Source organism: Diprion similis, chromosome 7 (genome assembly GCF_021155765.1).
Source record: "Diprion similis isolate iyDipSimi1 chromosome 7, iyDipSimi1.1, whole genome shotgun sequence".
NCBI lineage: Eukaryota > Metazoa > Arthropoda > Insecta > Hymenoptera > Diprionidae > Diprion > Diprion similis.
This window is the reverse complement of record NC_060111.1, coordinates 9,149,019-9,163,973: the sequence shown is the minus strand read 5'-3', so window position 1 is coordinate 9,163,973 and position 14,955 is coordinate 9,149,019. Positions and strand designations below refer to the sequence as shown.

Here is a 14,955-nt window from a genome sequence, read left to right as displayed (position 1 = left end):
AGGGGAAAGGAATTTATTATTTTATTATGGTGTTCAAGATAAACTATAATAATGTCAAATTGGTAACAGAAATTTTGATAAATTGGAAACGCATATATGCGTACCGTATTCAACAGCAAATATTGAGTAAATTGCAAAGAAAGCTGAAAACAAATAACATAAAAATTATTTCCCAAAATAATGAGACGGGTACGACTATATGTAATCCTCCTAGTCTAATCAATAATTGCTCGCCTTCAATTTTCTCAAGTTACAAAAAAACATAAAGTGTTTCAAGAAAGTATGTCGGCTGTCATAGAATATTTTCTAAAGTGACGTTTTAGAATCACCCGTTACAAGAGCACAAAACTGAAGAAAATTCTCGGAAAACGCGTCCCTGACGGAGTACTTCAAGCGAACTCGATACAAAACAGGCAATATATAACTACTAGTAGGCAAATTTTTTCTTTATAAATTCTGTAAATTCGTGCTTCAGCACAAGCAGCGAAGGTGCCAAGACGAAAACGACGATTCTTTCGATGACTTGATCTACCCACTTCTTGATGTGACTGACCATCGTTTTAAGTACGGAAATGTAAAATCCGCTCAATAGCCGAGTGATCGTCTCTCCTGAATGAGCCAAGGAGCCAGCCGCCCACTTTCTCGGATACCTCGGAAACGGTGTACAGGACACCACACATCCTCCCATTTCGCGACTTCCTGAAAGGACGGCGGATCGAATTGTAAGTACTACTGTTCTAGTCTGTTATCGGCGTCGAGAGTATCTTTCAGAACAGATGACGCGTTCCTGTCAGCAAGGATCACTATCATTGTGGGTCATGGTCCACGACTCTGAAGTGCACTAACAAGGAAACCGTAGGGTAGTCGGGTCTCAGAATATCTCCATACTTGTCGCAGGGGAAGGTTACCTCTTGACTATTAAGTGCACTAAGCCATTGGGCTAGATAGCGAAGAATATTCGAGAAAAACGTCTTTCTAAAATATGAAGTGATTTACATTAAGACTGAGTAGCCTAGACTGTATCATCAAATAGAGTATTTTATTTCGAAATTCAAGTCGAAAATATTGTTCCAAATGACGAAAAAAAGATGCTGTAGTAGTGCTGATTGTATTTTACCGCGTGTTGTATTTTATTTGCTATCGTGCATGCGTTTGTCTCATAAATCGAGTTCGTTAGAGTACAACTAAACGTAGAAAGCACTAAATATCACTGTACCTGATTCTATCGCTTATTAACAATTTGGTATCGATTATTATCTGCTATATCTTCATCAATTTAAATCCCGGTTATTATTTCTGATTTTATTGTAACAAGGTGTATTTGGTGTATTCTGGTGTATTCTAAATAACTGCGACTGTCAAATTGTCAACCTTTTCCAACAAATTGCAGATGGCATGTGGATAGGTTAGACTTTCAACAAAATCAATTTTTTCAAATCTGATTCGTTTCCATATTCACAGATTTTTAAATTCTATTTTGAACTAATAAAAACATGAAATTTTTACAAAATTTAAAGTTTTTATCCTGCTTATTTATGTCAAGTTATGTTGAGGGCATCGTTCCAATCAAATTATTGAGCATAAATTATTTAATGAAAATTAAATAAGTCAAGATTTTCAGTCGATACATTTATGCCTTTTACGTCTGATGTACTGTTTCGTCTCAGTCGGTAATCACGACTACGCTACCAATTACCGACGTGCAATTACCAAACGTCTTGCACGCTCTTACCATAAGTTCTTAGATCTATATCGATCCACACAGTTACGCAGCTTAGCAGTATACCTATAATATATACTTTCACATTTGAACGACATCTATTTTTAATATTAGCTTGCACACAGGATGCATAAACTTAGATCTGGATTAATAAACTCTTGCAACAGATTTTAGACAATAAGACAAAAAGATAAATCTGTATACCGAAACGCAAAGAGCGTGAGACAGGAAATTCGTAAGCATGCTTCATCATCCTCTATTCCTCAGCTATGCGAATAGACAAGATGTCCTCTCAGTATTGACCGATTAGCCTTCACAGACCAATAGTCTTGCGCTGAATTACCTGAGAACCTAGTTCACGAATGAAGAGCTCCTTCTCAAACTCCTCCTAGATTCATCTTCTCAGAAATCTCGAATGATACAAAGCAGACGATAATTTAAGATCAAAGAGTACAGAGCGTAATTGAACATCAAAGAATGAAGAACGTAATTGGACTTCAGGTAATAATCCAACATCGAAGAATCAAGTACTAAATTAAACTTAGAATCATTTCCAAAATCAAGTGCAGAGCAAATGAACTAAAATCAAACAAAATCATAGATTCAGAACTTCGAAGTACAGTATTGCTATTGCAATTGTGATTGAACAACTTCACGGGTGAATTAGACATTGTTAAACCCCAACGCTAGGAATTGATCGATAAAATTTGTTGTTATTTATTAATAAATATGTATCTTAAGTGTGAAGAGAATTATCTCAATCACGCATAGTGATAGTTGGCACGCCCCAAAATAATCAAATTCATAGATAGTGAAGAGCTGAATCAGAATCCTGAACAAACCGACCATCAGAGTTCAAACATATGGACATCGAAAGGTTTGTGAATCTAAATTTTATCTGTATAAAGCAGCGAATAGAAGATCTCTCGCAAACCTTCTTCCAGAATGTAACAGTACAATTAAAAAAACTGCACTATACCAAACAATGGGTTCTTTAGTAAAAAACCGAAAAATGGCATCTAGCAACATCAATATCGTCAATTTAATATAAATTTGTCAGAATTACATTCTATAAATTCTCTTTAAAATTGAGTTTGTCTTCATTTTGAACATTTCGTATTTTTACAATTCTTATAGGTGCAAATTATTTTCCTATTTATCTTATTGGTCGACGTACCTATATCGTGTTAATAATATTTTTTTCCAAAAATGTGTTTTGAATTTATACAAAAGTAATCGAACAGTTGATATTTTAGAAATTTATAAAATCAATCGTACTTCTCATTCTCATTGAGGCCAAAATATTTGGATCACAAAATAAAAATCCTAGTTTTTCCCATTTCTTAAAGATTGTTTTACAACCACGTGGATAGCGTGCTGGATTCATAACTAGAGGGACCCCAGGATCATAAATTCGGAACCCAACTTCGACGAAGAAAATCAACCCTTTGTCTGGTTTGGACGGGTAACTCGGGCCCATATTACACTTAGAATGGTTCAGACAAGATAACAGGTTAGATTGTAATTATACGCTTCAAACGGTCTAGACGAGATAGTCTACGCGCATACATTGTGTTTGCTAGTGAAGAAAAAGACAATTTTCGTGTCTATCGCCTCTTCGTCTGGATTTTGCTTTTATGATTATTACAAATATTCCACATATTTCGTTGTAACATCTCTACCTATTGCAATATTGGTTTCCGAAGTATTTCGCCCTAACGGTCTAAACGTAATTTAGGTTATCCCCTCGGAAACAGGTTTTTCATTATTCAAAAAGTTCATCATCATCATCAGGCTAAGACGTTGGTTCAAAAATTGAAATCATACTGATTGATTTCAATGTTTATCTTGTAACGGTTCAAATCTACCGCGGACGACAGTCAAAACAAAAATTATAGGACAAATTTGACTAGCAGTGTTCATCACGTGATGGGTTCCATCCAATGACACGCATGTTTTTCAAAATGAATATCTGCTCGCTAATCCATGTTAATCTCTCTCTTCACTCACCTCTCGTTGGAACAACATCTTTTAAGTTTTCGTCTACAAGTTTCCACGTTCTTTTAATTTTACATCAAATCAGAGTATGAAAGTAATCTACCAGAATTTATTAGATAAAGAACATTCATTCAACGAAGTTCGAGTAAAACTACGAATCAAAAAGACTTTTACGTTTAAAATAATAAAATTTCATCAAGATTATATTGAAAACACGATACAATGGGCGTGTAGCCATTAAGAACCTTCGACAGAACTGCGCTTTAAAATATAAAAGTTAGGTAAGTATTGACACGCTGGTGAAAATAGAAGAACATTTAAAAGACAACAAATTAATAGATAAATTTTGTCATTGAGAGCAACGATAATCGAAAACTATATAGAAATTGATAATTTGAAAAACGAGAGATAATCAATAAAAATCCTCTTAGTTGGATAAAGACATTTTTACATTTACAATTTATACACGAGAAAATGATTTACACATTTACAATTTTATATTTGCATACGTTTTATTATATACAATTTGTGTTGAATGAATGAATAAGTGCGCGGATGGACGAATGAGTCTATAACGTCACAAATTAAATTAACTAGATGATCGTAAGCTCAAATAAATGAAAAATTTATCATTTTTCAATTTCATAACATAATACTTGTATGTTATGTTTTTTTTTTATATTACCTTGAATTTGATTGAGAAATTAAATAAATATTACAATTTTACAACGTGGTTTTGACATGAAAAACTGGTGGTTCGTGCCAAACCAGATGGGACGGTAGAATTGTCAGAGCCTTACGTTTGCTGTTTTATAGTTACCACTCTGGTTAATACGGTTTTCAACAATATTACCCAAGATTCATCCCTCAAGAGTATAATTTTCTTTAAATATTTAGTAAGTGTCAAATGTGCTTATTTCGTCAACACCATTTGCAAGTTTTATTATAAATACGTCGAAGAGTTGATCACTACGCAAAAATTGCGTGCACTAATTACAATTACAGAGATCACAAATTGATTACAATGATTACAGGGATTAAACATTGGAACCAAATTCAAATAAATAAATATATATATATATTGGAATTTATTGCAAAAAAATCTGCGCCAGCGTTACGTAGAAAATAGTTTTATCGACATAATAAGCCATCACGGTGTGAAATCAAATGAATCTCATGGATCTTTTACTACTTTTAAACCTATTTATAATTGAAAACTGATGAAAAAAACTTTTATGTTGTAGTTTTAATGATTTCGTTTTCAGATAAGTATTTAAATAAGCCCTAAAATATTTTCAGAATAAGCAAAGATTACTCCATAGACGAAAACAGCAACTTGTTAGACAAAATCAAGGCCGGTTTTAATTCTTTTTATTTTTATTTTTCTTGGCCGCGTTTTTGTGGAAAATTTGGCGAACATTGCATGCATAGTCCTTAATCTAGAGCTCCAAACTTTTTACCTTTATTTATAACCCTTTTCTTCATATTTCAAGATCCTTTATTCAAGATTTTTTCGTCGCTGCAATCTCGTGTTATTCATATTTATGGCTTTTCTTAACATCCTTAAAAAAAACTAGAGTGTCTATAGTTTCATTACGTTTTACTGTACACCTGAGAATTACTTTCTACTAAGATCTTCCAAGAAATCCAATATTTAGGTGAACCTTACTTCAACTTCTAAGACTCCTATCAACAGAACCTTTACCTTTAAGTCTTGACCAATCCAGATATTTTAAACAAACGCAAGCAATCAACCGAAATAACAATTTTCTTACTCCTACCCATAATCCACTTACATTCCCATTACTGTCGCAAACGACGAAAATTCTACTTGATTTTTAAGTCAGTCTCGTAAAAATAGACCTTAAAACACGCAAATATTTTCTCTTTCATTTTGGATTTAGTGTTAAGAGTGATCAAAATATATGAAAGTTTTTTTAATGCTAAACATCAGTGAGTGACCATTAAAACAACCAACCGACTTGAACTGGTCACGGCAAAACGTTGTTCTCGTGTGACGCTCGAACACATCATTTTTTTTTTTTTTTTTTTCTAATTTTTGTTTAGGTATGTTGAATTAAAATATAAGGCTAGATTTTTTACAACACATTCAGATATATTTTTACACAAGATACACATATTTATAGATTTTTGAGCAATTTTTATGAGAAAAAAAAAAAAAAAAAAAAATGAATATAAAACTGAATGTTTAGGTATAAAATGAACAAAATTAATCTTTTAAATAAGACTTAAGAGTGTAGATAAATAAAAATGCTTTTTCATATCTCTTTCTACTTGTCACAAAACTCCTGTTCAATCTTTTTCTCTTGTACTTACATAGCTTTAGATATACTTAAAATCACCATAAACAACAACTAGTAAGAATAGATAAATATTTAAATATCAATACTACCATTAATACATACATATATATATTTAAGACAGAAATTGGAAATTAACTGTATTAGTACTGCGAAAAGAGAAAAAAAAAATTCTCAGAAAATTTACGTGATGGAATTTTTTAAATATTTTCTTCATAGATTCGTACCTAATGTCAACCGAAATTACTACTTAGTTTTCTGGGGGGGGGGGCTCGTAGGCTTGCGTAATTTTCAAACTGTTAGCAAATCGAGCAGGCTGAAACGATAACGAGAGCCAAGCGACAAGGAACCTGGGACATTGATGCGTTTGATCTTTGTTTTAGCGACCATTACCGGCATCTGTGAAATAGGACAATGGGTGACCCAGCAAACTACGATATTAGCTCAAAAGACCCTCTCTATGTAAGAAAGTTGATCCCATGTTTGTACAAGAGTGAGTTTCGCGACCTACAAGGAGTTTTCCAAGTGTCGAAAATGTCGCTGGACATTGCAATGTCGATCAATCAACCGACACGCTGTCAAGGGTGTGTCCTGGTCGATGTCGACATTGTAGTAGGTATACAATATCTCAAATTATCCAAGTCAGAAATTTTTTTTAACAAAAGCACTGCAATATATTTTCATCTAACGCAAAAACAAAGAAATGATCGAACAAACCGACAGATCGAAAGCCAGACCGATATTTTTCCAAAAACATATTTTTCGGATTATAGAGGTTCGAAAACGTAAAGTTTCGTTGAAATTAGAAAAAATGATTTTCGACCGAGTAGCAATACTTTTCTCACATCAGCAAAGGTGATGAAAGGTAAAAACAGGCTCAAATTGTTATATATAAATTTTGTATGCAATTATTCGGAATGTTTGTGTTTATTCTGTTGATTTGTTAACTTTATTAATATCGTTAGATAATAACGTAAGCAAAGAAACAGTAGTTCAAACAAAAATAAACAAGTACGGCATACATCTCATTTAAGGGGGTATTCTGTCTAGAGGCCTAAATGGCTCTGAGGCATTTTTTAAAGTAAGATAAAAAAAAAAAAGAAAAAACACTTTTACCATCCATTTTTTTATATAATATTTATTGACATTTTAAGAACAGGAAATAAAATCAAAAATTAATAGGGTTATAGGCTGGTGACGTGGGGGCTACAAAAAAAAAGGTGCATTCTGCTCGACGTGATTTAAACCCTCACAGTAGTCAGAAACAAAAAAACTTGAAAAATTCTTAATTAGTAAAGATGTCGCTATGGTTCAACCGTTGGAGCAAAGAAAACAAAAAAATTCACAAAATGGCGACAATATGAAGAAAAAACTTCTTTACCCGTTTTTTTTTTTTTTTTACTTTTCCGAATTTTTAAAAAATAGTAGAAAAAAAAATTTCTACATATCCAAAGATCAAACTATAGAGGGATATATACAGAAAATTTCCACCAAATTTCAAGAGGATCGTTCGAGTAGAACTTGAGATATCATGTCGAGCAGCTCGAAAAAAGTAGTTTCCAGAAAAACGCGTTTAAAGATTCGTTCCGGCCGGACCGGTTTAGTTAACGCGTCACAAAAGTAACTGTAACTCCGAAAATAATTTGAATTTTGAAAAATCCTCTTAGAGACTTATTCTTAAAAGTCTAAGCTTCGAAAATGTGGAGAGAAAAAATCGATTGTTTCAAATTTCTAGACTAGAATATCCCCTTAAATGAAACACATTGTGCAGACTACAGAGGATGGGACACAGAAGATTTTTCATCAATATAAGAAATATCGAGTAGTTGTAATTAATGCGTATTTGCTACATTTTTTTCCTAAAAGTGTCTGCCTTCTATAAAGTAGTGATAAATATTGTCCCACGCACTCCGATCTAGATTTATTGAATTGCTGAAATAATTTCTTTTCCATTTACGGGCTTTAAGAGTTTTTGAAAGATCGAAAGGTACGAAATGTGAACTTGAGTCACGAGGTGAGTTGGTTAAGCACACATCTCACTTCACAGATCGCCGATAACAGTATTATCGACAGTGTGTCAAGTACTTGGTGGATTAGGTTACTAACTTCTGACAGGCTGCATCTTCAGTGATTCATAAAAGGTATTGGGGGTTAGTAAAGATTTTGATAACGTTTTCTGTAAGGACAAAAAACAGAATTTGCACGCATGACCAGATTTTTCAACGTTGAATATAATATATAATATATACATATATATCTACTAAACTGATGATAATGAAAATTCTTAATTTTGAGTCAAGGCTTGATAAAATTTGACTGTGCGTCCCGTAAATTGATTTGTTAGCATTTCTGATAGAAAAAAAAAATATATATTTCACTTTATTCTTATTACTTTGTAGAAAATTTGCTGTAATAAGTTGTTACAACCTAAAGTAGGTTTAACAATGAATTCAGAAAACGGAATTAAGTCGATTTTGAAAATGCATGCTGGTATCTGAAATGCGTATAACATTTGATGGTTTGAAAATATGTTTAAAATTTAAATCGTTTTGTTTGAGGCGGTACACGATGTGTTCAGTCACCAACCTCTAACTCACATTGGCCTCTCAGATTTTTACAATTTATTTTGAGATCTTTCTTTATAATCTTTCATTGTTTTCGTAAAGAATACTCTGAATTCCGGAAATTCTAAAATTTTTCTAATACGGTGATAGTAATTACTGTTATTGTTGTTTATAATTGATTCAAACCATGGTAACAATGCTTTGCATCTTTGCTTCAGTAATTTATGTAAGAATATATAAAACATGGAATTTTAATGTCAGTAGCGTACCGTAATCTGAAAACAAGTGGAAATTAGCTGCAAGTACATTTAGTGTTTTTGTAAATTTTTCCTAATTGCAAACCACTATAAATTATCTAAATCCAAAACAATGTCATTACTCTAAAGAGGAAAAAGAGTAATTTATGGGCAGTGTGACACCTCACTAATGGGACAAAAAGAACAGACACATTGAAACATTTGGGTTGTGACATGTATCTCAATAGCTGAAAACTCTGAGGACAGCTTCAATGCAGTATGTGTGTGAATGTACATATATCATGCTTTGAGACAGCCTATTGAGAGTCCATCAATTATAGCGTCAAAAATAAAGAATAGAGAATAAAAATGGCCTAGTATAGGCAGTCTTAGTAGGATTTCAAGAAATCCATTTTTACGGCATGGGCATTGAAAAGTCCACTTTTTGTAGTAGTTTTCGTTCCGTAAAGTGACGCTTTATACGGTAGCAAACAAAGTTGCGGAATAAAGTCTTTATTCCGCAGTTTTGATGCGCACTTCGAAGTGCGCAGCCCAAACTGCCGAATAAAGTAGCTTCGTCGAACAGATCGCGACGTAACCTCACTCTTCGTTTTGCTTTTCAATGCCCATACCGTAAAAAATATTATATGTGGCATGCTCGTAAACCGTTTTTTGACTCGGATAATTTCAGTACTCGCTTCCGGCTCGCTTTCGGCTCGCCTTCAGCTCGTCCTGAAATCTTTATCCTTGCCAAAAAAACAGGCGATTTACGGGCATGCCACATAAATAGCTATTATTATGGCTTATTTGAAACAACGCAATAGAAACGAATGCTATTTAACCAAAGCAAAAGTTGACCATTTTACGAGGTTTTCATGGTGTCTCGTACACAGTACTCATAGGGAACGTAATAGTAATTTTCTCATAAAATTCTGAGCATATTAATTACTTTAGAAAGCAAAATCCTCCGAATTGCAAGTATTCAAGCTTATTTATTCTGAAACCTCCACGAGGACGATTTCGCATCAACCTGACGACGACCACATGGGATAAAATACATTCTGGTATACACGTATAATGTAGCTTATGCACGATATTGAATCGCTCATATAAAGCTACCACATTACGTGTGATAAAACCGTAGATATAAACCAATCGTTCTTTACGAGTCATTGAATCAGACGAATGGAACGAGATGGAACAATATGAAACGATATCAAATCACGTTTCGCAAAGATGTAGGCACATGTAGGTATCCCTTGTACTGTACGCCATGGTGAGAATGAATATCTACCGGCAGGAAAAATTAATATTTGCTATGATACATGTAGAAATACTTGTTAGGCCAACTAACTCTTACTTCTCCATTCAACGACGAATATAATTCGCATGTACCTTCTCGTATCTTTTCTCATATCAATTCTTTCGCATGTCATATAGAATATTTCACAGCATTGAACGTTGATCGAGAAATGATAGCTTTCGTAGCGAATATTACAAAAAGCACTGCCAAGAGTGTAACATTATCTACTTAGAATTTGTTTTCCCTATGGTCTACCCGCTGACTTTGTAACCATATCCGGCAGCACTGAAGCTCAGGATCAACTAGCACCTCTTTGTGTAGTCTGCAAAGAGAGTATATATTTGTATTTACGAAAACGACAATTCATCAAGCCAAATTTATCATTTGTATGTTCATTCATAATTAATTATTTACATAAAATGGTCGCTGACACTGGCGATTGAGCTTTTTTAACGAGTTAACATCTCAGTACAAACTTTGCGGTAAAAACATTACAGTTATGACTTTAGGATTTGACATCAGGATAAGTTTTCAACATTCACTGGCGATTCGATTAGTTGGATTTTCAAACCGATTGGCGTTACGTTTGTTCGAAGCAATATCTACGATATTATGGATAGCCATAAAATTGAATTCATCGCGCTCTTGGCACTTTGGAAAATAACGATCTGTGACTTTTTTTCTTCGAGCCAACACGTGAGCGTGATGATGCGCGTTTGGGATTTTGGGGCATTCAAGGGGCGTTTGGGACATTTACAATTCATAAGTTTGCGGTAGACTTACTGGGTGCAATCAAGTTAAACAAGTAGGAAAATACATGTATCATGAAATTTCATTAGTAGTTCAAATTTCATGTCAGTCGGCAAAGATTGGAGTTTGACTGACGTGTGCCTTCGCCTGCATTTCAAACAAAGATTCAGATGCGTTTCAGAAAGAAGGTCAATAAGATGCGATGTGCATCTGAATGAGTGTACCGCTTAGTATATAGAAACAAGACTTATGAAACTGGACCTTCCGAATCAACAACCTTTTCATCAGCAATGGTTATTTCAATTTGTTCACAGCAGTCTCGTTACTTTACTTCTGAAAGCATAAGCAGCCAGCTGGAGTACAAGACCTTTATTATATTGAAGTGCACATGTAACAGTATACGCACTCTTACAAGCCTCGTATACATCGATTACTAACAAAGAGTTCAAAGGTGGTGGTTTGCCAGTTTAAGTACTTGCCTTGAGTTAAGGTGCTTATAAAGACGCGCTGTACACCTCGAAAACACGGGGAAGCAAAACTCCTAGACCGCTCAAGCGATCAGAGTGAAACTTGGGCAGTTGATGCCTTATTTTGGCAAAAGGTGGAACGTCTTTTTATTTTTGCAAAATTTGGAAAAAAAATTTACAGATTGGTTACCACCCACAGAAATTGGCCAAATTTTCACAGTTGCACTGAATGGATCGAACTGTCCGGTATGATGCCACTCGACGGTGATGAAACACACATTTTGAGCCCAGTCCCATGAGATTTGATGGTGAAATGACGAAATGACAGCTGATCTGGTTTTCGATTATCAAGAACACGGAAATCTTATTTTGGCGACATTTGTTACCGACCTTTGACGCATGCCGATAATTTTTTTCCGACATTGCACGCATGCATTACCGGCATGCGCGTAATGTCGGTAACAAATGTCGCCATAATGAGATTTTGGTGTTGTTCGTAATTGAAAACCAGATCAGCTGCTATTTCGTCATTTCACCATCAAATCTCATCGGACTAGGCTCAAAATGTGTGTTTCATCACCGCCGAGTGGCATCATACGGGAGATTTCGATCCATTCAGTACAACTGTGAAAATTTTGCCAATTTCTGTGTGTGGTAACCAATCTGTAGATTTTTTTTCCAAATTTCGAAAAACCAAAAAGACTCTCCACTTTTTTCCAAAATAAGGTATCAACTGCCCAAGTTTCACTCTGATCGCTGGAGTGGTATAGGAGTTTTGGATTCCCGCGTTGTCGAGGTGTACAACGGGTCTTTATAAGCACCTTAACGCTAAGAGTCCATACTTAGTTGAAGAGAAACGTTCGCTAAAACAATGAGCGAAGTATACTCCAATTGAAACATGTAAGATTGCCGACTCATATTATTCTACGGTAATAATACGTTACTTTTCCTTGTGGACGTTTTCGATTAATTTTTGTGCAATTTTTTATCACTGTCAATTACTTGCTCGAAGACATAGAGGAATTTTTTAACGAAATGTATTCCGCATTTTAAAAGGTACAGGTAAATTATATCCACCATGAATAATTGCTAAATCTTCCATCTTGAAAGCCTCACTGTTACTCCCGAGTCTCGCTATGCACTACTTAACCTCTGTAATAAAGTCTGCGGAAGTTCGTGTACGTAGGTACAGGCCACCTGAAGTTTGAATGTACTTAAGAGTTGTCTGAATCTCTTAGTGCCACGTTAAAACTATACAGTAAAGTCAGCAGGAAGTTCATTGTGAACTCACTTAGCTATTAGTAGATTCTATAGTCAACGTTCGAGAACTCAAGGAATGTAATACTTGGACGCGATAACCATCGTTTGCAATGCTACTATGAAGAGACTAGATTGAGAACAGAATCTCACGAGAATAATTATTCAGCCAATTCAAATGTGGCATAATTACTTTATTTGTGAAAGTGAGTTTAAGTTTATTCTACCTACATGTAGAAATGCGTGTCTAATAAAATACAGTTAATAAACAGTTCTATGAGTTAGGGCTAGAAAAATTTTAAACCAATTATGTGTTAATCCATATATTTATATTTGGTAGATGATTGCGAAGTTATTGGAGTAGATTATTTTTGGCCTATTTTTATGGACACATTATTCAATTAGAAATTCTGAAGTCAGTACTGTCCGATCTTTTGTATGATTTCCTTTTTTAATTTTTTTTACGTTTTACGTCATCATATTAGCGAGAAGAAAAGTAGATATTGGTTTCGATGAAAAAATTACTGTAACTAATTTTAACGTCCCTCCGGTCTTGTGACCTTTAGAAACCAAAAAAATAAAGCTATAACGAAATTTTAGTCTCTGAGTCTGCCGTAATGTCCATCAACCGAATTTTTCAGGGTATATTTGATGACCATCCAAGGTAGAAAAGTCTAATTTTTGGTTCGAAAACTTTCAGTACTTTTTTTTGTGGTACATAATATTGTGGCAACCAAGTTATGAGAAATCTGAGACAAGCCTGTTTGCCACTATGTGTCCTTCGTAAGGAGAGATGAACTTGGTATGTCTACGTCACATTATGAATGGATTTGAATCATTCTGTAGGAAACTTCGAATAAGTCGGTTCTATGTTATAACGTTCAAGTTACGAACACGGATTAAGGAAAACGGATTTATAGACTTGCGTAAATTTCACGTGATTATTCGATCTAGAATAAACTTTCACAAGTTAAACAACGCAATACCTAGAAATTTGCTACCGCGAGATGGCCTACTACCCATTATTTGAAAAGAAATCGATCATTACGTATCGAACTGACTCGTAACCATGAAAGTGACTTTGTTTATTACGCTCATTTTATACTTGCCGAATACATAATACGCACCTTTTGAGTATATATACGTTGGTTCTATATTAATACTGACAATGAGATCAACATGAATTTTGCTTCAGAGAAAAGTGCGTCATGGGTACAAAGAGAAAGTAAGATGTATTGAAGCATCCTAAAAGTTTTAATCTTGTTATGTAATCAGCAATTATCTCTAACAAGCCGGTTCAAAAGTTGATGATACTGTTCTGTATTTTCTGAAAGGAATGTCAACCCAAATTTCTAGGCACATGGACAATTAGTAATACGTTACTTACTGGTATTTCGTTTTCATGATAACTATTCAAATGGTGCAAGCGGTTACCTACAACTCTTCTACACGGGCAGAATCTACAAAATTTTCATAGACATACGTATTGATGCTATGAGAAGTGAAAGAGGATGTAGTATAGAGTATTCAAAAAATAATCAACGAAAATGGAGAAGATACCCAAAAACTTTGCTACACAGTCAGGTCGATATCATATACAAACACTAGGTATTTCTAAGGTGGTTAGGTTTGAGTATGGATTGACGTATGAATGGAGGTCATCGGTGGAGGGGGGTCGATTGTAAACTTTTTTGGAAGGTCTACACTTGAATAAAGACGGGAAACTTGTTGTGATCCACAATCCAACAATCTTGAAGTTGTGGTTTAGTGAACTATGTGGCAGTTCAATAAATCAAAGAAATGTTTCACGAGTAAGGTTTTCGGATTCAAAGTGTTACATACCAAAGTCCGTGGGTGACAAGGGTTACAGCTGGAAGACACGTGTACTGAAATCAGAAAAAAAAGAAATTGAAAAAATGTTTCTTTTTAATAATATACAAGCGTTGATACCTCTGATTTACACTTATTACTCGGGTTATAATTATTCAGGCGTTGCGTACAGTCGGTGAAATAAAAAATAATCAAACCAATAAAAACTTGAAGATGATTGCATTTATTTCTTTTGAAGAATGATGAAATTATTTTTCATAAGTATTTAACAATTTGTGTCTACACAATGTTTTTTTGTTTATACGATTTTCTTGTATTGAACTTATCTCAGCCAGCGTTGGATTATTTTAAAGATGTCGATACAATTGTCTTTTCATCGACCAAAAATAAGTTGCCAACGCACATAACAAATACACGTGCTTCAATACAGTGAGAATTGATTTCATAATTTTTGAAATTTTCATGTACATATGATTGCCCTCAGGCTTCGTAGATTTTTTATATTCGTA

At 34.3% G+C, this 14,955-nt stretch overlaps 1 long non-coding RNA gene across 1 annotated transcript in view; it reads right to left on the bottom strand.

The window, feature by feature from the left end:
- Positions 1–14,955, bottom strand: part of LOC124408215 — a 139,201-nt gene that overhangs the window by 51,396 nt on the left and 72,850 nt on the right. The window contains exon 2 of the long non-coding RNA XR_006929401.1: positions 14,459–14,502. This is a non-coding gene — a long non-coding RNA (uncharacterized LOC124408215). The remainder of the gene's footprint in view (positions 1–14,458; positions 14,503–14,955) is intronic.